General features: G+C 47.0%; 1 protein-coding gene across 1 annotated transcript in view; it reads left to right on the forward strand.

Moving 5' to 3' along the window:
• LOC148085116 (NACHT, LRR and PYD domains-containing protein 3-like) overlaps positions 1-21,447 on the forward strand; it is a 449,698-nt gene that overhangs the window by 325,269 nt on the left and 102,982 nt on the right. The gene's annotated exons all lie outside the window — the stretch shown is intronic.

The raw sequence follows: 21,447 nt of genomic DNA on the forward strand, positions 1-21,447 counted from the left end.
GTTGTTTGTGACTCTGGACAGTAGGGGGCGATGAGAGAAACAGAAAGAACGTGTTTAGATGTATGGAATACCAGAAATACACATTTATGCATGTATTTATCTCACAATAGCCATTTAATAGTCTTTTCCCCTGGATGTGGTTATTTACAAACACTTTATTATTCACTAATCTTGTCACTCATGGTATTCCATAGAATAGAGAATTAGGAAATACTCTTTATTTATCTGTTTTACATTATTTAAAATATTTTCTAACTTGTATTCCCCTTAATGTCTCTACATCCAAACATATTATATTACCTAATAATGACACACCTGGGGTGTATTTGACTATGATGGAAAGAAGCATTCTGGAAAATAACTGAAATACAGCATGAAGAAATAGATTAGAGTCTATCCCAGAGTTTAGGGGCGAGAGGCGGGGACATCCTGGACAGGAGGCCAGTCTGTCTCAGGGAACACAAAGACACATACGGACTTATTTTCCCCAAGTTCTCCATCAACCTCTGTATGTTTTTGGACTGTGGGAGGAAACCGGAGTGTCCGGAGTAAACCCACACAACACGAGGAGAACATACACACTCCACACATGAAGGTCATCCTCCCGACCTGGAAGCGAACCGACAACCTGGTGAAAGAGTTTCAGGTAGTTTGCTTTTTTAAAATATAATATACACGTGTTTGGATATTGATTTAGACATTTACAGTGGAGAGAACAAGTATTTGATACATTTTTGAAGTTTTCTCTCTTACAAAGCATGTAGAGTCTGTCATTTGTATCAAAGGTTCAACTTTGAAGGACAGAATCTAAAACTAAAATGCAGAAAATCACAGTTGATGATTTTTAAATCATTAATTTCCATTGTATTGCATGACATTAGTATTTGATGGTCCATCAACCAGTAAGAATTTAGGCTCAGACCTGTTAGTTCTTCTTTAAGAAGCTGTTCTCCACTCATTACCTGCTTTAACTGCACCTGTTTGAACTCATCACCTGTAGAAAAGACACCTGTCCACACACTCCAACCTCTCCACAATGGCCAAGACCAGAGAGCTGTGCAAGGACATCAGGGATCCAACTGTAGACCTGCACAAGGCTGGGATGGACTACAGGACAATAGACCAGCAGCTCGGTGAGAAGAACAACTGTTGGTGCAATTATCAGAAAATGGAAGAAGTTCAAGACGACGGTCGATCTCCCTCGGTCTGGAAGCTCCATGCAAGATCTCTCCTCGTGGGGCATCAAGGATCATGAGGACAGTGAGGGATGAGCGCAGAACTACATGGCAGGACCTGGTCAGTGACCTGAGTAGAGCTGGGACCACAGTCTCAAAGAAAACCATCAGTAACACACTCCGCCGTCATGGATTAAAATCCTGCAGTGCATGACAACGACACCAAACACACAGCCAGGGCGACGAAGGAGTGGCTCCGTAGGAAGCATCTCAAGGTCCTGGAGTGGCCTAGCCAGTCTCCAGACCTGAATCCTATTGAACATCTTTGGAGAGAGCTGAAAGCCCGTGTTGCCCAGAGACAGCCCTGAAACCTGAAGGCTCTGGAGAAGGTCTGTATGGAGGAGTGGTGCAAACCTGCTGAAGAACTACAGAAAACATCTGATCTCTGTTATTGTAAACAAAGGTTTCTGTAGCAAATATTGAGTTCTGTTCGTCTGATGTATCAAATACTTATGTCATGCAATTAAATGGAAATTAATTGTTTAAAAATCATGTTTGATGATTTTTCTGCATTTTTGTTTTAGATTCTGTCCTCACAGTTGAAGAGTAACTTTGATACAAATGACTGACTCTACATGCTTTAAGTGAGAAAACTTCAAAAACCAGGGGTGTATCAAATACTTGTTCTCTCCACTGTATGTGTATTTATTTCACATTAGTCATTTAAAGGTATTTTCCTCTGAATGTCACAATTTCCAAAATATGGATTTAGTGATGAACACAGACTATAATTTCTCTACCAGAAAAGCGTGATGATCTTTCTTGCTTTTCTTGAACTGCACCAGACCAATGTCCTTATGTCTGAACTGACTTTAGGTCCAATTACATTCATCTCCTCAGCAGTCTTCCTCAGTCCTCAAGATCAATCCTCAAAACTAAGGAATGAGGTTCATCTGAGGACTTAGAAATGGGACTCCCCTTAAAAGCAGATTCGTCATCATAGGTCGTCCATTACCGTCGACAGAATATGTTTTACAACAACAGAACCTGCAAGAATGGCTCCAGCAACAGTGTTGATGGTGGACTTTAGACATGTTTTTATCAGCTGCCAGACGCAGAGATGTTCCTCAGAGAAGAGTTTAGAAGTTGGTCAGTTCATCTGAGGAGTTCATGTTCATACTGTACAGAAATGAGAATCGAGGGGCGTGTTTGTCTGCGGCTCCTGGAATTGTGACTCATTTTATATCATATTTTTGCGAACTATAACCACAGAAAACAGCGACAAGACATCAACAGATTCTTCCAATTTATTTTTGAAACTTTTTTTCATCCACAATGTCATGGACTCGTCAGAAAACAGAAGCGTCGAGAGCAGGCGCAGCAAAGCCCCGGAGGCTAACATGAACGCCCGCTTAGCAGCCAACTTTTGCAGCCATGATGGACTCTCTAGAAGCAACATCTTCCTCAAAACTCTTCACTGGCTACTGTTCGCTCTGAGATCGCAGCAGTACAACGAGAAGTGAGCGAGTGCATTGAGCCGCTGAAAGAGAAGAAAACACCAGCAGACCCTCCTGGATCTACAACACGCTGCTAGGGATCATGGCGACGACCTCGGAGCTCCAGGCCTCCGTGAACACCTGACCGCAGGTGAAGCGACTGGAGGAGCAATAATATCCCACTGGTGGGACTGATGGACCGGGACAAACCATTCTTCTCTACCGGGACAAACAATTCTTCATCTTCTCTACCGGGGCAAACCATTCTTCATCTTCTCTACCGGGGCAAACCATTCTTCATCTTCTCTACCGGGACAAACCATTCTTCTCTACCGGGGCAAACCATTCTTCATCTTCTCTACCGGGGCAAACCACTCTTCATCTTCTCTACCGGGGCAAACCACTCTTCATCTTCTCTACCGGGACAAACCATACCGGGGCAAACCATTCTTCATCTTCTCTACGAGGGCAAACCATTCTTCATCTTCTCTACCGGGACAAACCATTCTTCATCTTCTCTACCGGGGCAAACCATTCTTCATCTTCTCTACCGGGACAAACCATTCTTCGTCTTCTCTACCAGGGCAAACCATTCTTCATCTTCTCTACCAGGGCAAACCATTCTTCATCTTCTCTACCGGGGCAAACCATTCTTCGTCTTTTCTACCGGAGCAAACCATTCTTCGTCCTCTCTACCGGGGCAAACCATTCTTCGTCTTCTCTGCCGGGGCAAACCATTCTTCATCTTCTCTGCCGGGACAAACCATTCTTCGTCTTCTCTACCGGGGCAAACCATTCTTCGTCTTCTCTAGCGGGGCAAACCATTCTTCGTCTTCTCTACCGGGGCAAACCATTCTTCATTTTCTCTACCGGGGCAAACCATTCTTCATCTTCTCTACTGGGGCAAACCATTCTTCATCTTCTCTACTGGGACAAACCATTCTTCATCTTCTCTAACGAGACAAACCATTCATCATCTTCTCTACCAGGGCAAACCATTCTACATCTTTTCTACCGGGACAAACCATTCTTCATCTTCTCTACCGGGACAAACCATTCTTCGTCTTCTCTACCGGGGCAAACCATTCTTCATCTTCTCTACCGGGACAAACCATTCTTCATCTTCTCTACCGGGGCAAACCATTCTTCATCTCCTCTACCGGGGCAAACCATTCTTCATCTTCTCTACCGGGGCAAACCATTCTTCATCTTCTCTACCGGGACAAACCATTCTTCATCTTCTCTACCGGGGCAAACCATTCTTCATCTTCTCTACCGGGACAAACCATTCTTCATCTTCTCTACCGGGGCAAACCATTCTTCATCTTCTCTACCGGGGCAAACCATTCTTCGTCTTCTCTACCGGGGCAAACCATTCTTCTCTACCGGGGCAAACCATTCTTCGTCTTCTCTACCGGGGCAAACCATTCTTCTCTACCGGGGCAAACCATTCTTCGTCTTCTCTACCGGGGCAAACCATTCTTCTCTACCGGGGCAAACCATTCTTCATCTTCTCTACCGTGGCAAACCATTCTTCATCTTCTCTACCAGACCATTCTTCATCTTCTCTACCGGGGCAAACCATTCTTCGTCTTCTCTACCGGGGCAAACCATTCTTCATCTTCTCTACCGGGGCAAACCATTCTTCATCTTCTCTACCAGACCATTCTTCATCTTCTCTACCGGGGCAAACCATTCTTCGTCTTCTCTACCGGGGCAAACCATTCTTCATCTTCTCTACCGGGGCAAACCATTCTTCGTCTTCTCTACCGGGGCAAACCACTCTTCATCTTCTCTACCTGGGCAAACCATTCTTCATCTTCTCTACCGGGACAAACCATTCTTCATCATCTCTACCGGGGCAAACCATTCTTCATCTTCTCTACCGGGACAAACCACTCTTCAGCTGCTCTACCGGGGCAAACCATTCTTCATCTTCTCTACCTGGGCAAACCATTCTTCGTCTTCTCTACCGGGGCAAACCATTCTTCATCTCCTCTACCGGGACAACCCATACCGGGGCAAACTATTCTTCATCTTCTCTACCGGGGCAAACCATTCTTCATCTTCTCTACCGGGGCAAACCATTCTTCATCTCCTCTACCGGGGCAAACCATTCTTCATCTTCTATACCGGGACAAACCATTCTTCATCTTCTCTACCGGGGCAAACCATTCTTCATCTTCTCTACCGGAGCAAACCATTCTTCATCTTCTATACCGGGACAAACCATTCTTCATCTTCTCTACCTGGGCAAACCATTCTTCGTCTTCTCTACCGGGGCAAACCATTCTTCATCTCCTCTACCGGGACAACCCATACCGGGGCAAACTATTCTTCATCTTCTCTACCGGGGCAAACCATTCTTCATCTTCTCTACCGGGGCAAACCATTCTTCATCTCCTCTACCGGGGCAAACCATTCTTCATCTTCTATACCGGGACAAACCATTCTTCATCTTCTCTACCGGGGCAAACCATTCTTCATCTTCTCTACCGGGGCAAACCATTCTTCATCTTCTCTACCGGGACAAACCATTCTTCATCTCCTCTACCGGGGCAAACCATTCTTCATCTCCTCTACCGGGGCAAACCATTCTTCATCTTCTCTACCGGGACAAACCATTCTTCATCTCCTCTACCGGGGCAAACCATTCTTCATCTTCTCTACCGGGGCAAACCATTCTTCATCTTCTCTACCGGGGCAAACCATTCTTCATCTTCTCTACCGGGGCAAACCATTCTTCATCTTCTCTACCGGGACAAACCATTCTTCATCTCCTCTACCGGGGCAAACCATTCTTCATCTTCTCTACCGGGGCAAACCATTCTTCATCTTCTCTACCGGGGCAAACCACTCTTAATCTTCTCTACCGGGGCAAACCATTCTTCATCCTCTCTACCGGGGCAAACCATTCTTCATCTTCTCTACCGGGACAAACCATATCTGGGCAAACCATTCTTCATCTTCTCTCCCGGGGCAAACCATTCTTCATCTTCTCTACCGGAGCAAACCATTCTTCATCTTCTCTACCGGGACAACCCATACCGGGGCAAACCATTCTTCATCTTCTCTACCGGGGCAAACCATTCTTCATCTTCTCTACCGGGACAAACCATTCTTCATCTCCTCTACCGGGGCAAACCATTCTTCGTCTTCTCTACCGGGGCAAACCATTCTTCATCTTCTCTACCGGGGCAAACCACTCTTCATCTTCTCTACCGGGGCAAACCATTCTTCATCTTCTCTACCGGGGCAAACCATTCTTCATCTTCTCTACCGGGACAAACCATATCTGGGCAAACCATTCTTCATCTTCTCTACCGGGGCAAACCATTCTTCATCTTCTCTACCGGAGCAAACCATTCTTCATCTTCTCTACCGGGACAACCCATACCGGGACAAACCATTCTTCATCTTCTCTACCAGGGCAAACCATTCTTCATCTTCTCTACCGGGACAAACCATTCTTCATCTCCTCTACCGGGGCAAACCATTCTTCGTCTTCTCTACCGGGGCAAACCATTCTTCATCTTCTCTACCGGGGCAAACCATTCTTCATCTTCTCTACCGGGGCAAACCATTCTTAGTCTTCTCTACCGGGGCAAACCATTTTTCGTCTTCTCTACCGGGGCAAACCATTCTTCGTCTTCTCTACCGGGGCAAACCATTCTTCATCTTCCCTACCGGAACAAACCATTCTTCATCTTCTCTACCGTGACAAACCATTCTTCATCTTCTCTACCGGGACAAACCATTCTTCATCTTCTCTACCGGGACAAACCATTCTTCATCTTCTCTACTGGGGCAAACCATTCTTCATCTTCTCTACCGGGACAAACCATTCTTCATCTTCTCTACCGGGGCAAACCACTCTTCATCTTCTCTACCGGGGCAAACCACTCTTCATCTTCTCTACCGGGGCAAACCATTCTTCATCTTCTCTACCTGGGCAAACCAATCTTCGTCTTCTCTACCGGGACAAACCATTTTTCATCTTCTCTACCGGGGCAAACCATTCTTCGTCTTCTCTACCGGGGCAAACCATTCTTCATCTTCTCTACCGGGGCAAACCATTCTTCATCTTCTCTACCGGGGCAAACCATTCTTCATCTTCTCTACCGGGACAAACCATTCTTCATCTTCTCTACCGGGGGAAATCATTCTTCATCTTCTCTACCGGGACAAACCATTCTTCATCTTCTCTACCGGGACAAACCATTCTTCGTCTTCTCTCCCTGGGCAAACCATTCTTCGTCTTCTCTACCGGGGCAAACCATTCTTCATCTTCTCTACCAGGGCAAACCATTCTGCATCTTCTCTAACGGGACAAACCATACCGGGGCAAACCATTCTTCATCTTCTCTACCGGGACAAACCATTCTTCATCTTCTCTACCGGGACAAACCATTCTTCATCTTCTCTACCGGGACAAACCATACCGGGGCAAACGATTCTTCATCTTCTCTACCGGGACAAACCATTCTTCATCTTCTCTACCGGGACAAACCATTCTTCATCTTCTCTACCGGGGGAAACCATTCTTCATCTTCTCTACCGGGGGAAACCATTCTTCATCTTCTCTACCGGGGCAAACCATTCTTCATCTTCTCTACCGGGACAAACCATTCTTCATCTTCTCTACCGGGACAAACCATTCTTTGTCTTCTCTCCCTGGGCAAACCATTCTTCGTCTTCTCTACCGGGGCAAACCATTCTTCATCTTCTCTACCAGGGCAAACCATTCTGCATCTTCTCTAACGGGACAAACCATACCGGGGCAAACCATTCTTCATCTTCTCTACCGGGACAAACCATTCTTCATCTTCTCTACCGGGACAAACCATTCTTCATCTCCTCTACCGGGGCAAACCATTCTTCATCTTCTCTACCGGGGCAAACCATTCTTCATCTTCTCTACCGGGGCAAACCACTCTTAATCTTCTCTACCGGGGCAAACCATTCTTCATCCTCTCTACCGGGGCAAACCATTCTTCATCTTCTCTACCGGGACAAACCATATCTGGGCAAACCATTCTTCATCTTCTCTCCCGGGGCAAACCATTCTTCATCTTCTCTACCGGAGCAAACCATTCTTCATCTTCTCTACCGGGACAACCCATACCGGGGCAAACCATTCTTCATCTTCTCTACCGGGGCAAACCATTCTTCATCTTCTCTACCGGGACAAACCATTCTTCATCTCCTCTACCGGGGCAAACCATTCTTCGTCTTCTCTACCGGGGCAAACCATTCTTCATCTTCTCTACCGGGGCAAACCACTCTTCATCTTCTCTACCGGGGCAAACCATTCTTCATCTTCTCTACCGGGGCAAACCATTCTTCATCTTCTCTACCGGGACAAACCATATCTGGGCAAACCACTCTTCATCTTCTCTACCGGGGCAAACCATTCTTCATCTTCTCTACCGGGGCAAACCATTCTTCATCTTCTCTACCGGGACAAACCATATCTGGGCAAACCATTCTTCATCTTCTCTACCGGGGCAAACCATTCTTCATCTTCTCTACCGGAGCAAACCATTCTTCATCTTCTCTACCGGGACAACCCATACCGGGGCAAACCATTCTTCATCTTCTCTACCAGGGCAAACCATTCTTCATCTTCTCTACCGGGACAAACCATTCTTCATCTTCTCTACCGGGGCAAACCATTCTTCATCTTCTCTACCGGGGCAAACCATTCTTAGTCTTCTCTACCGGGGCAAACCATTTTTCGTCTTCTCTACCGGGGCAAACCATTCTTCGTCTTCTCTACCGGGGCAAACCATTCTTCATCTTCCCTACCGGAACAAACCATTCTTCATCTTCTCTACCGGGACAAACCATTCTTCATCTTCTCTACCGGGACAAACCATTCTTCATCTTCTCTACCGGGGCACACCATTCTTCATCTTCTCTACTGGGGCAAACCATTCTTCATCTTCTCTACCGGGACAAACCATTCTTCATCTTCTCTACCGGGGCAAACCACTCTTCATCTTCTCTACCGGGGCAAACCACTCTTCATCTTCTCTACCGGGGCAAACCATTCTTCATCTTCTCTACCTGGGCAAACCAATCTTCGTCTTCTCTACCGGGACAAACCATTTTTCATCTTCTCTACCGGGGCAAACCATTCTTCGTCTTCTCTACCGGGGCAAACCATTCTTCATCTTCTCTACCGGGGCAAACCATTCTTCATCTTCTCTACCGGGGCAAACCATTCTTCATCTTCTCTACCGGGACAAACCATTCTTCATCTTCTCTACCGGGGGAAACCATTCTTCATCTTCTCTACCGGGACAAACCATTCTTCATCTTCTCTACCGGGACAAACCATTCTTCGTCTTCTCTCCCTGGGCAAACCATTCTTCGTCTTCTCTACCGGGGCAAACCATTCTTCATCTTCTCTACCAGGGCAAACCATTCTGCATCTTCTCTAACGGGACAAACCATACCGGGGCAAACCATTCTTCATCTTCTCTACCGGGACAAACCATTCTTCATCTTCTCTACCGGGACAAACCATTCTTCATCTTCTCTACCGGGACAAACCATACCGGGGCAAACGATTCTTCATCTTCTCTACCGGGACAAACCATTCTTCATCTTCTCTACCGGGACAAACCATTCTTCATCTTCTCTACCGGGGGAAACCATTCTTCATCTTCTCTACCGGGGGAAACCATTCTTCATCTTCTCTACCGGGGCAAACCATTCTTCATCTTCTCTACCGGGACAAACCATTCTTCATCTTCTCTACCGGGACAAACCATTCTTTGTCTTCTCTCCCTGGGCAAACCATTCTTTGTCTTCTCTACCGGGGCAAACCATTCTTCATCTTCTCTACCGGGGCAAACCATTCTGCATCTTCTCTAACGGGACAAACCATACCGGGGCAAACCATTCTTCATCTTCTCTACCGGGACAAACCATTCTTCATCTTCTCTACCGGGACAAACCATTCTTCATCTTCTCTACCGGGACAAACCATACCGGGGCAAACCATTCTTCATCTTCTCTACCGGGACAAACCATTCTTCATCTTCTCTACCGGGACAAACCATTCTTCATCTTCTCTACCGGGCCAAACCATTCTTCATCTTCTCTACCGGGACAAACCATTCTTCATCTTCTCTACTGGGGCAAACCATTCTTCATCTTCTCTACCGGGACAAACCATTCTTCATCTTCTCTACCGGGGCAAACCATTCTTCATCTTCTCTACCGGGGCAAACCATTCTTCATCTTCTCTACCTGGGCAAACCAATCTTCGTCTTCTCTACCGGGACAAACCATTCTTCATCTTCTCTACCGGGGCAAACCATTCTTCATCTTCTCTACCGGGGGAAACCATTCTTCATCTTCTCTACCGGGACAAACCATTCTTCATCTTCTCTACCGGGGCAAACCATTCTTCATCTTCTCTACCGGGGGAAACCATTCTTCATCTTCTCTACCGGGGGAAACCATTCTTCATCTTCTCTACCGGGGCAAACGATTCTTCATCTTCTCTACCGGGACAAACCATTCTTCATCTTCTCTACCGGGACAAACCATTCTTCATCTTCTCAACCGGGGGAAACCATTCTTCATCTTCTCTACCGGGGGAAACCATTCTTCATCTTCTCTACCGGGGCAAACCATTCTTCATCTTCTCTACCGGGACAAACCATTCTTCATCTTCTCTACCGGGACAAACCATTCTTTGTCTTCTCTCCCTGGGCAAACCATTCTTCGTCTTCTCTACCGGGGCAAACCATTCTTCATCTTCTCTACCGGGGCAAACCATTCTGCATCTTCTCTAACGGGACAAACCATACCGGGGCAAACCATTCTTCATCTTCTCTACCGGGACAAACCATTCTTCATCTTCTCTACCGGGACAAACCATTCTTCATCTTCTCTACCGGGACAAACCATACCGGGGCAAACCATTCTTCATCTTCTCTACCGGGACAAACCATTCTTCATCTTCTCTACCGGGACAAACCATTCTTCATCTTCTCTACCGGGGCAAACCATTCTTCATCTTCTCTACCGGGACAAACCATTCTTCATCTTCTCTACCGGGACAAACCATTCTTCATCTTCTCTACTGGGGCAAACCATTCTTCATCTTCTCTACCGGGACAAACCATTCTTCATCTTCTCTACCGGGGCAAACCATTCTTCATCTTCTCTACCGGGGCAAACCATTCTTCATCTTCTCTACCTGGGCAAACCAATCTTCGTCTTCTCTACCGGGACAAACCATTCTTCATCTTCTCTACCGGGGCAAACCATTCTTCATCTTCTCTACCGGGGGAAACCATTCTTCATCTTCTCTACCGGGGCAAACCATTCTTCATCTTCTCTACCGGGACAAACCATTCTTCATCTTCTCTCCCTGGGCAAACCATTCTTCGTCTTCTCTACCGGGGCAAACCATTCTTCATCTTCTCTACAGGGGCAAACCATTCTGCATCTTCTCTAACGGGACAAACCATACCGGGGCAAACCATTCTTCATCTTCTCTACCGGGACAAACCATTCTTCATCTTCTCTACCGGGACAAACCATTCTTCATCTTCTCTACCGGGACAAACCATACTGGGGCAAACCATTCTTCATCTTCTCTACCGGGACAAACCATTCTTCATCTTCTCTACCGGGACAAACCATTCTTCATCTTCTGTACCGGGGGAAACCATTCTTCATCTTCTCTACCGGGACAAACCATTCTTCATCTTCTCTACCGGGGCAAACCATTCTTCATCTTCTCTACCGGGACAAACCATTTTTCATCTTCTCTACCGGAGCAAACCATTCTTCGTCTTCTCTACCGGGGCAAACCATTCTTCATCTTCTCTACCGGGGCAAACCATTCTTCATCTTCTCTACCGGGGCAAACCATTCTTCATCTTCTCTACCGGGGCAAACCATTCTTCATCTTCTCTACCGGGGCAAACCATTCTTCATCTTCTCTACCGGGGGAAACCATTCTTCATCTTCTCTACCGGGGCAAACCATTCTTCATCTTCTCTACCGGGACAAACCATTCTTCATCTTCTCTACCGGGACAAACCATTCTTCGTCTTCTCTACCGGGGCAAACCATTCTTCATCTTCTCTACTGGGGCAAACCATTCTGCATCTTCTCTAACGGGACAAACCATACCGGGGCAAACCATTCTTCATCTTCTCTACCGGGACAAACCATTCTTCATCTTCTCTACCGGGACAAACCATACCGGGGCAAACCATTCTTCATCTTCTCTACCGGGACAAACCATTCTTCATCTTCTCTACCGGGACAAACCATTCTTCATCTTCTCTACCGGGGCAAACCATTCTTCATCTTCTCTACCTGGGCAAACCAATCTTCTTCTTCTCTACCGGGACAAACCATTCTTCATCTTCTCTACCGGGGCAAACCATTCTTCATCTTCTCTACCTGGGCAAACCAATCTTCGTCTTCTCTACCGGGACAAACCATTCTTCATCTTCTCTACCGGGGCAAACCATTCTTCATCTTCTCTACCGGGGCAAACCATTCTTCATCTTCTCTACCGGGGGAAACCATTCTTCATCTTCTCTACCGGGACAAACCATTCTTCATCTTCTCTACCGGGGCAAACCATTCTTCATCTTCTCTACCGGGGGAAACCATTCTTCATCTTCTCTACCGGGGGAAACCATTCTTCATCTTCTCTACCGGGGCAAACCATTCTTCATCTTCTCTACCGGGACAAACCATTCTTCATCTTCTCTCCCTGGGCAAACCATTCTTCATCTTCTCTACCGGGGCAAACCATTCTGCATCTTTTCTAACGGGACAAACCATACCGGGGCAAACCATTCTTCATCTTCTCTACCGGGACAAACCATTCTTCATCTTCTCTACCGGGACAAACCATTCTTCATCTTCTCTACCGGGACAAACCATACCGGGGCAAACCATTCTTCATCTTCTCTACCGGGACAAACCATTCTTCATCTTCTCTACCGGGACAAACCATTCTTCATCTTCTGTACCGGGGGAAACCATTCTTCATCTTCTCTACCGGGGGAAACCATTCTTCATCTTCTCTACCGGGGCAAACCATCCTTCATCTTCTCTACCGGGACAAACCATTCTTCATCTTCTCTACCGGGACAAACCATTCTTCATCTTCTCTACCGGGGCAAACCATTCTTCATCTTCTCTACCAGACCATTCTTCATCTTCTCTACCGGGGCAAACCATTCTTCGTCTTCTCTACCGGGGCAAACCATTCTTCATCTTCTCTACCGGGGCAAACCATTCTTCGTCTTCTCTACCGGGGCAAACCACTCTTCATCTTCTCTACCTGGGCAAACCATTCTTCATCTTCTCTACCGGGACAAACCATTCTTCATCATCTCTACCGGGGCAAACCATTCTTCATCTTCTCTACCGGGACAAACCACTCTTCAGCTGCTCTACCGGGGCAAACCATTCTTCATCTTCTCTACCTGGGCAAACCATTCTTCGTCTTCTCTACCGGGGCAAACCATTCTTCATCTCCTCTACCGGGACAACCCATACCGGGGCAAACTATTCTTCATCTTCTCTACCGGGGCAAACCATTCTTCATCTTCTCTACCGGGGCAAACCATTCTTCATCTCCTCTACCGGGGCAAACCATTCTTCATCTTCTCTACCGGGGCAAACCATTCTTCATCTTCTATACCGGGACAAACCATTCTTCATCTTCTCTACCGGGGCAAACCATTCTTCATCTTCTCTACCGGAGCAAACCATTCTTCATCTTCTCTACCGGGACAACCCATACCGGGGCAAACCATTCTTCATCTTCTCTACCAGGGCAAACCATTCTTCATCTTCTCTACCGGGACAAACCATTCTTCATCTCCTCTACCGGGGCAAACCATTCTTCGTCTTCTCTACCGGGGCAAACCATTCTTCATCTTCTCTACCGGGGCAAACCATTCTTCATCTTCTCTACCGGGACAAACCATTCTTCATCTCCTCTACCGGGGCAAACCATTCTTCATCTCCTCTACCGGGGCAAACCATTCTTCATCTTCTCTACCGGGACAAACCATTCTTCATCTCCTCTACCGGGGCAAACCATTCTTCATCTTCTCTACCGGGGCAAACCATTCTTCATCTTCTCTACCGGGGCAAACCATTCTTCATCTTCTCTACCGGGGCAAACCATTCTTCATCTTCTCTACCGGGACAAACCATTCTTCATCTCCTCTACCGGGGCAAACCATTCTTCATCTTCTCTACCGGGGCAAACCATTCTTCATCTTCTCTACCGGGGCAAACCACTCTTAATCTTCTCTACCGGGGCAAACCATTCTTCATCCTCTCTACCGGGGCAAACCATTCTTCATCTTCTCTACCGGGACAAACCATATCTGGGCAAACCATTCTTCATCTTCTCTCCCGGGGCAAACCATTCTTCATCTTCTCTACCGGAGCAAACCATTCTTCATCTTCTCTACCGGGACAACCCATACCGGGGCAAACCATTCTTCATCTTCTCTACCGGGGCAAACCATTCTTCATCTTCTCTACCGGGACAAACCATTCTTCATCTCCTCTACCGGGACAACCCATACCGGGGCAAACCATTCTTCATCTTCTCTACCGGGGCAAACCATTCTTCATCTTCTCTACCGGGACAAACCATTCTTCATCTCCTCTACCGGGGCAAACCATTCTTCGTCTTCTCTACCGGGGCAAACCATTCTTCATCTTCTCTACCGGGGCAAACCACTCTTCATCTTCTCTACCGGGGCAAACCATTCTTCATCTTCTCTACCGGGGCAAACCATTCTTCATCTTCTCTACCGGGACAAACCATATCTGGGCAAACCATTCTTCATCTTCTCTACCGGGGCAAACCATTCTTCATCTTCTCTACCGGAGCAAACCATTCTTCATCTTCTCTACCGGGACAACCCATACCGGGGCAAACCATTCTTCATCTTCTCTACCAGGGCAAACCATTCTTCATCTTCTCTACCGGGACAAACCATTCTTCATCTCCTCTACCGGGGCAAACCATTCTTCGTCTTCTCTACCGGGGCAAACCATTCTTCATCTTCTCTACCGGGGCAAACCATTCTTCATCTTCTCTACCGGGGCAAACCATTCTTAGTCTTCTCTACCGGGGCAAACCATTTTTCGTCTTCTCTACCGGGGCAAACCATTCTTCGTCTTCTCTACCGGGGCAAACCATTCTTCATCTTCCCTACCGGAACAAACCATTCTTCATCTTCTCTACCGTGACAAACCATTCTTCATCTTCTCTACCGGGACAAACCATTCTTCATCTTCTCTACCGGGACAAACCATTCTTCATCTTCTCTACTGGGGCAAACCATTCTTCATCTTCTCTACCGGGACAAACCATTCTTCATCTTCTCTACCGGGGCAAACCACTCTTCATCTTCTCTACCGGGGCAAACCACTCTTCATCTTCTCTACCGGGGCAAACCATTCTTCATCTTCTCTACCTGGGCAAACCAATCTTCGTCTTCTCTACCGGGACAAACCATTTTTCATCTTCTCTACCGGGGCAAACCATTCTTCGTCTTCTCTACCGGGGCAAACCATTCTTCATCTTCTCTACCGGGGCAAACCATTCTTCATCTTCTCTACCGGGGCAAACCATTCTTCATCTTCTCTACCGGGACAAACCATTCTTCATCTTCTCTACCGGGGGAAATCATTCTTCATCTTCTCTACCGGGACAAACCATTCTTCATCTTCTCTACCGGGACAAACCATTCTTCGTCTTCTCTCCCTGGGCAAACCATTCTTCGTCTTCTCTACCGGGGCAAACCATTCTTCATCTTCTCTACCAGGGCAAACCATTCTGCATCTTCTCTAACGGGACAAACCATACCGGGGCAAACCATTCTTCATCTTCTCTACCGGGACAAACCATTCTTCATCTTCTCTACCGGGACAAACCATTCTTCATCTTCTCTACCGGGACAAACCATTCTTCATCTTCTCTACCGGGACAAACCATTCTTCATCTTCTCTACCGGGGGAAACCATTCTTCATCTTCTCTACCGGGGGAAACCATTCTTCATCTTCTCTACCGGGGCAAACCATTCTTCATCTTCTCTACCGGGACAAACCATTCTTCATCTTCTCTACCGGGACAAACCATTCTTTGTCTTCTCTCCCTGGGCAAACCATTCTTCGTCTTCTCTACCGGGGCAAACCATTCTTCATCTTCTCTACCAGGGCAAACCATTCTGCATCTTCTCTAACGGGACAAACCATACCGGGGCAAACCATTCTTCATCTTCTCTACCGGGACAAACCATTCTTCATCTTCTCTACCGGGACAAACCATTCTTCATCTCCTCTACCGGGGCAAACCATTCTTCATCTTCTCTACCGGGGCAAACCATTCTTCATCTTCTCTACCGGGGCAAACCACTCTTAATCTTCTCTACCGGGGCAAACCATTCTTCATCCTCTCTACCGGGGCAAACCATTCTTCATCTTCTCTACCGGGACAAACCATTCTTCATCTTCTCTACCGGGACAAACCATTCTTCATCTCCTCTACCGGGGCAAACCATTCTTCGTCTTCTCTACCGGGGCAAACCATTCTTCATCTTCTCTACCGGGGCAAACCACTCTTCATCTTCTCTACCGGGGCAAACCATTCTTCATCTTCTCTACCGGGGCAAACCATTCTTCATCTTCTCTACCGGGACAAACCATATCTGGGCAAACCATTCTTCATCTTCTCTACCGGGGCAAACCATTCTTCATCTTCTCTACCGGAGCAAACCATTCTTCATCTTCTCTACCGGGACAACCCATACCGGGGCAAACCATTCTTCATCTTCTCTACCAGGGCAAACCATTCTTCATCTTCTCTACCGGGACAAACCATTCTTCATCTCCTCTACCGGGGCAAACCATTCTTCGTCTTCTCTACCGGGGCAAACCATTCTTCATCTTCTCTACCGGGGCAAACCATTCTTCATCTTCTCTACCGGGGCAAACCATTCTTAGTCTTCTCTACCGGGGCAAACCATTTTTCGTCTTCTCTACCGGGGCAAACCATTCTTCGTCTTCTCTACCGGGGCAAACCATTCTTCATCTTCCCTACCGGAACAAACCATTCTTCATCTTCTCTACCGTGACAAACCATTCTTCATCTTCTCTACCGGGACAAACCATTCTTCATCTTCTCTACCGGGACAAACCATTCTTCATCTTCTCTACTGGGGCAAACCATTCTTCATCTTCTCTACCGGGACAAACCATTCTTCATCTTCTCTACCGGGGCAAACCACTCTTCATCTTCTCTACCGGGGCAAACCACTCTTCATCTTCTCTACCGGGGCAAACCATTCTTCATCTTCTCTACCTGGGCAAACCAATCTTCGTCTTCTCTACCGGGACAAACCATTTTTCATCTTCTCTACCGGGGCAAACCATTCTTCGTCTTCTCTACCGGGGCAAACCATTCTTCATCTTCTCTACCGGGGCAAACCATTCTTCATCTTCTCTACCGGGGCAAACCATTCTTCATCTTCTCTACCGGGACAAACCATTCTTCATCTTCTCTACCGGGGGAAATCATTCTTCATCTTCTCTACCGGGACAAACCATTCTTCATCTTCTCTACCGGGACAAACCATTCTTCGTCTTCTCTCCCTGGGCAAACCATTCTTCGTCTTCTCTACCGGGGCAAACCATTCTTCATCTTCTCTACCAGGGCAAACCATTCTGCATCTTCTCTAACGGGACAAACCATACCGGGGCAAACCATTCTTCATCTTCTCTACCGGGACAAACCATTCTTCATCTTCTCTACCGGGACAAACCATTCTTCATCTTCTCTACCGGGACAAACCATACCGGGGCAAACGATTCTTCATCTTCTCTACCGGGACAAACCATTCTTCATCTTCTCTACCGGGACAAACCATTCTTCATCTTCTCTACCGGGGGAAACCATTCTTCATCTTCTCTACCGGGGGAAACCATTCTTCATCTTCTCTACCGGGGCAAACCATTCTTCATCTTCTCTACCGGGACAAACCATTCTTCATCTTCTCTACCGGGACAAACCATTCTTTGTCTTCTCTCCCTGGGCAAACCATTCTTCGTCTTCTCTACCGGGGCAAACCATTCTTCATCTTCTCTACCAGGGCAAACCATTCTGCATCTTCTCTAACGGGACAAACCATACCGGGGCAAACCATTCTTCATCTTCTCTACCGGGACAAACCATTCTTCATCTTCTCTACCGGGACAAACCATTCTTCATCTCCTCTACCGGGGCAAACCATTCTTCATCTTCTCTACCGGGGCAAACCATTCTTCATCTTCTCTACCGGGGCAAACCACTCTTAATCTTCTCTACCGGGGCAAACCATTCTTCATCCTCTCTACCGGGGCAAACCATTCTTCATCTTCTCTACCGGGACAAACCATATCTGGGCAAACCATTCTTCATCTTCTCTCCCGGGGCAAACCATTCTTCATCTTCTCTACCGGAGCAAACCATTCTTCATCTTCTCTACCGGGACAACCCATACCGGGGCAAACCATTCTTCATCTTCTCTACCGGGGCAAACCATTCTTCATCTTCTCTACCGGGACAAACCATTCTTCATCTCCTCTACCGGGGCAAACCATTCTTCGTCTTCTCTACCGGGGCAAACCATTCTTCATCTTCTCTACCGGGGCAAACCACTCTTCATCTTCTCTACCGGGGCAAACCATTCTTCATCTTCTCTACCGGGGCAAACCATTCTTCATCTTCTCTACCGGGACAAACCATATCTGGGCAAACCACTCTTCATCTTCTCTACCGGGGCAAACCATTCTTCATCTTCTCTACCGGGGCAAACCATTCTTCATCTTCTCTACCGGGACAAACCATATCTGGGCAAACCATTCTTCATCTTCTCTACCGGGGCAAACCATTCTTCATCTTCTCTACCGGAGCAAACCATTCTTCATCTTCTCTACCGGGACAACCCATACCGGGGCAAACCATTCTTCATCTTCTCTACCAGGGCAAACCATTCTTCATCTTCTCTACCGGGACAAACCATTCTTCATCTTCTCTACCGGGGCAAACCATTCTTCATCTTCTCTACCGGGGCAAACCATTCTTAGTCTTCTCTACCGGGGCAAACCATTTTTCGTCTTCTCTACCGGGGCAAACCATTCTTCGTCTTCTCTACCGGGGCAAACCATTCTTCATCTTCCCTACCGGAACAAACCATTCTTCATCTTCTCTACCGGGACAAACCATTCTTCATCTTCTCTACCGGGACAAACCATTCTTCATCTTCTCTACCGGGACAAACCATTCTTCATCTTCTCTACTGGGGCAAACCATTCTTCATCTTCTCTACCGGGACAAACCATTCTTCATCTTCTCTACCGGGGCAAACCACTCTTCATCTTCTCTACCGGGGCAAACCACTCTTCATCTTCTCTACCGGGGCAAACCATTCTTCATCTTCTCTACCTGGGCAAACCAATCTTCGTCTTCTCTACCGGGACAAACCATTTTTCATCTTCTCTACCGGGGCAAACCATTCTTCGTCTTCTCTACCGGGGCAAACCATTCTTCATCTTCTCTACCGGGGCAAACCATTCTTCATCTTCTCTACCGGGGCAAACCATTCTTCATCTTCTCTACCGGGACAAACCATACCGGGGCAAACCATTCTTAGTCTTCTCTACCGGGGCAAACCATTTTTCGTCTTCTCTACCGGGGCAAACCATTCTTCGTCTTCTCTACCGGGGCAAACCATTCTTCATCTTCCCTACCGGAACAAACCATTCTTCATCTTCTCTACCGGGACAAACCATTCTTCATCTTCTCTACCGGGACAAACCATTCTTCATCTTCTCTACCGGGACAAACCATTCTTCATCTTCTCTACTGGGGCAAACCATTCTTCATCTTCTCTACCGGGACAAACCATTCTTCATCTTCTCTACCGGGGCAAACCACTCTTCATCTTCTCTACCGGGGCAAACCACTCTTCATCTTCTCTACCGGGGCAAACCATTCTTCATCTTCTCTACCTGGGCAAACCAATCTTCGTCTTCTCTACCGGGACAAACCATTTTTCATCTTCTCTACCGGGGCAAACCATTCTTCGTCTTCTCTACCGGGGCAAACCATTCTTCATCTTCTCTACCGGGGCAAACCATTCTTCATCTTCTCTACCGGGGCAAACCATTCTTCATCTTCTCTACCGGGACAAACCATTCTTCATCTTCTCTACCGGGGGAAACCATTCTTCATCTTCTCTACCGGGACAAACCATTCTTCATCTTCTCTACCGGGACAAACCATTCTTCGTCTTCTCTCCCTGGGCAAACCATTCTTCGTCTTCTCTACCGGGGCAAACCATTCTTCATCTTCTCTACCAGGGCAAACCATTCTGCATCTTCTCTAACGGGACAAACCATACCGGGGCAAACCATTCTTCATCTTCTCTACCGGGACAAACCATTCTTCATCTTCTCTACCGGGACAAACCATTCTTCATCTTCTCTACCGGGACAAACCATACCGGGGCAAACGATTCTTCATCTTCTCTACCGGGACAAACCATTCTTCATCTTCTCTACCGGGACAAACCATTCTTCATCTTCTCTACCGGGACAAACCATTCTTCATCTTCTCTACCGGGGGAAACCATTCTTCATCTTCTCTACCGGGGCAAACCATTCTTCATCTTCTCTACCGGGACAAACCATTCTTCATCTTCTCTACCGGGACAAACCATTCTTTGTCTTCTCTCCCTGGGCAAACCATTCTTTGTCTTCTCTACCGGGGCAAACCATTCTTCATCTTCTCTACCGGGGCAAACCATTCTGCATCTTCTCTAACGGGACAAACCATACCGGGGCAAACCATTCTTCATCTTCTCTACCGGGACAAACCATTCTTCATCTTCTCTACCGGGACAAACCATTCTTCATCTTCTCTACCGGGACAAACCATACCGGGGCAAACCATTCTTCATCTTCTCTACCGGGACAAACCATTCTTCATCTTCTCTACCGGGACAAACCATTCTTCATCTTCTCTACCGGGCCAAACCATTCTTCATCTTCTCTACCGGGACAAACCATTCTTCATCTTCTCTACTGGGGCAAACCATTCTTCATCTTCTCTACCGGGACAAACCATTCTTCATCTTCTCTACCGGGGCAAACCATTCTTCATCTTCTCTACCGGGGCAAACCATTCTTCATCTTCTCTACCTGGGCAAACCAATCTTCGTCTTCTCTACCGGGACAAACCATTCTTCATCTTCTCTACCGGGGCAAACCATTCTTCATCTTCTCTACCGGGGGAAACCATTCTTCATCTTCTCTACCGGGACAAACCATTCTTCATCTTCTCTACCGGGGCAAACCATTCTTCATCTTCTCTACCGGGGGAAACCATTCTTCATCTTCTCTACCGGGGGAAACCATTCTTCATCTTCTCTACCGGGGCAAACGATTCTTCATCTTCTCTACCGGGACAAACCATTCTTCATCTTCTCTACCGGGACAAACCATTCTTCATCTTCTCAACCGGGGGAAACCATTCTTCATCTTCTCTACCGGGGGAAACCATTCTTCATCTTCTCTACCGGGGCAAACCATTCTTCATCTTCTCTACCGGGACAAACCATTCTTCATCTTCTCTACCGGGACAAACCATTCTTTGTCTTCTCTCCCTGGGCAAACCATTCTTCGTCTTCTCTACCGGGGCAAACCATTCTTCATC

Source organism: Callionymus lyra, chromosome 2, assembly GCF_982586985.1.
Source record: "Callionymus lyra chromosome 2, fCalLyr1.hap1.1, whole genome shotgun sequence".
Classification (NCBI taxonomy): Eukaryota; Metazoa; Chordata; class Actinopteri; order Syngnathiformes; family Callionymidae; genus Callionymus; species Callionymus lyra.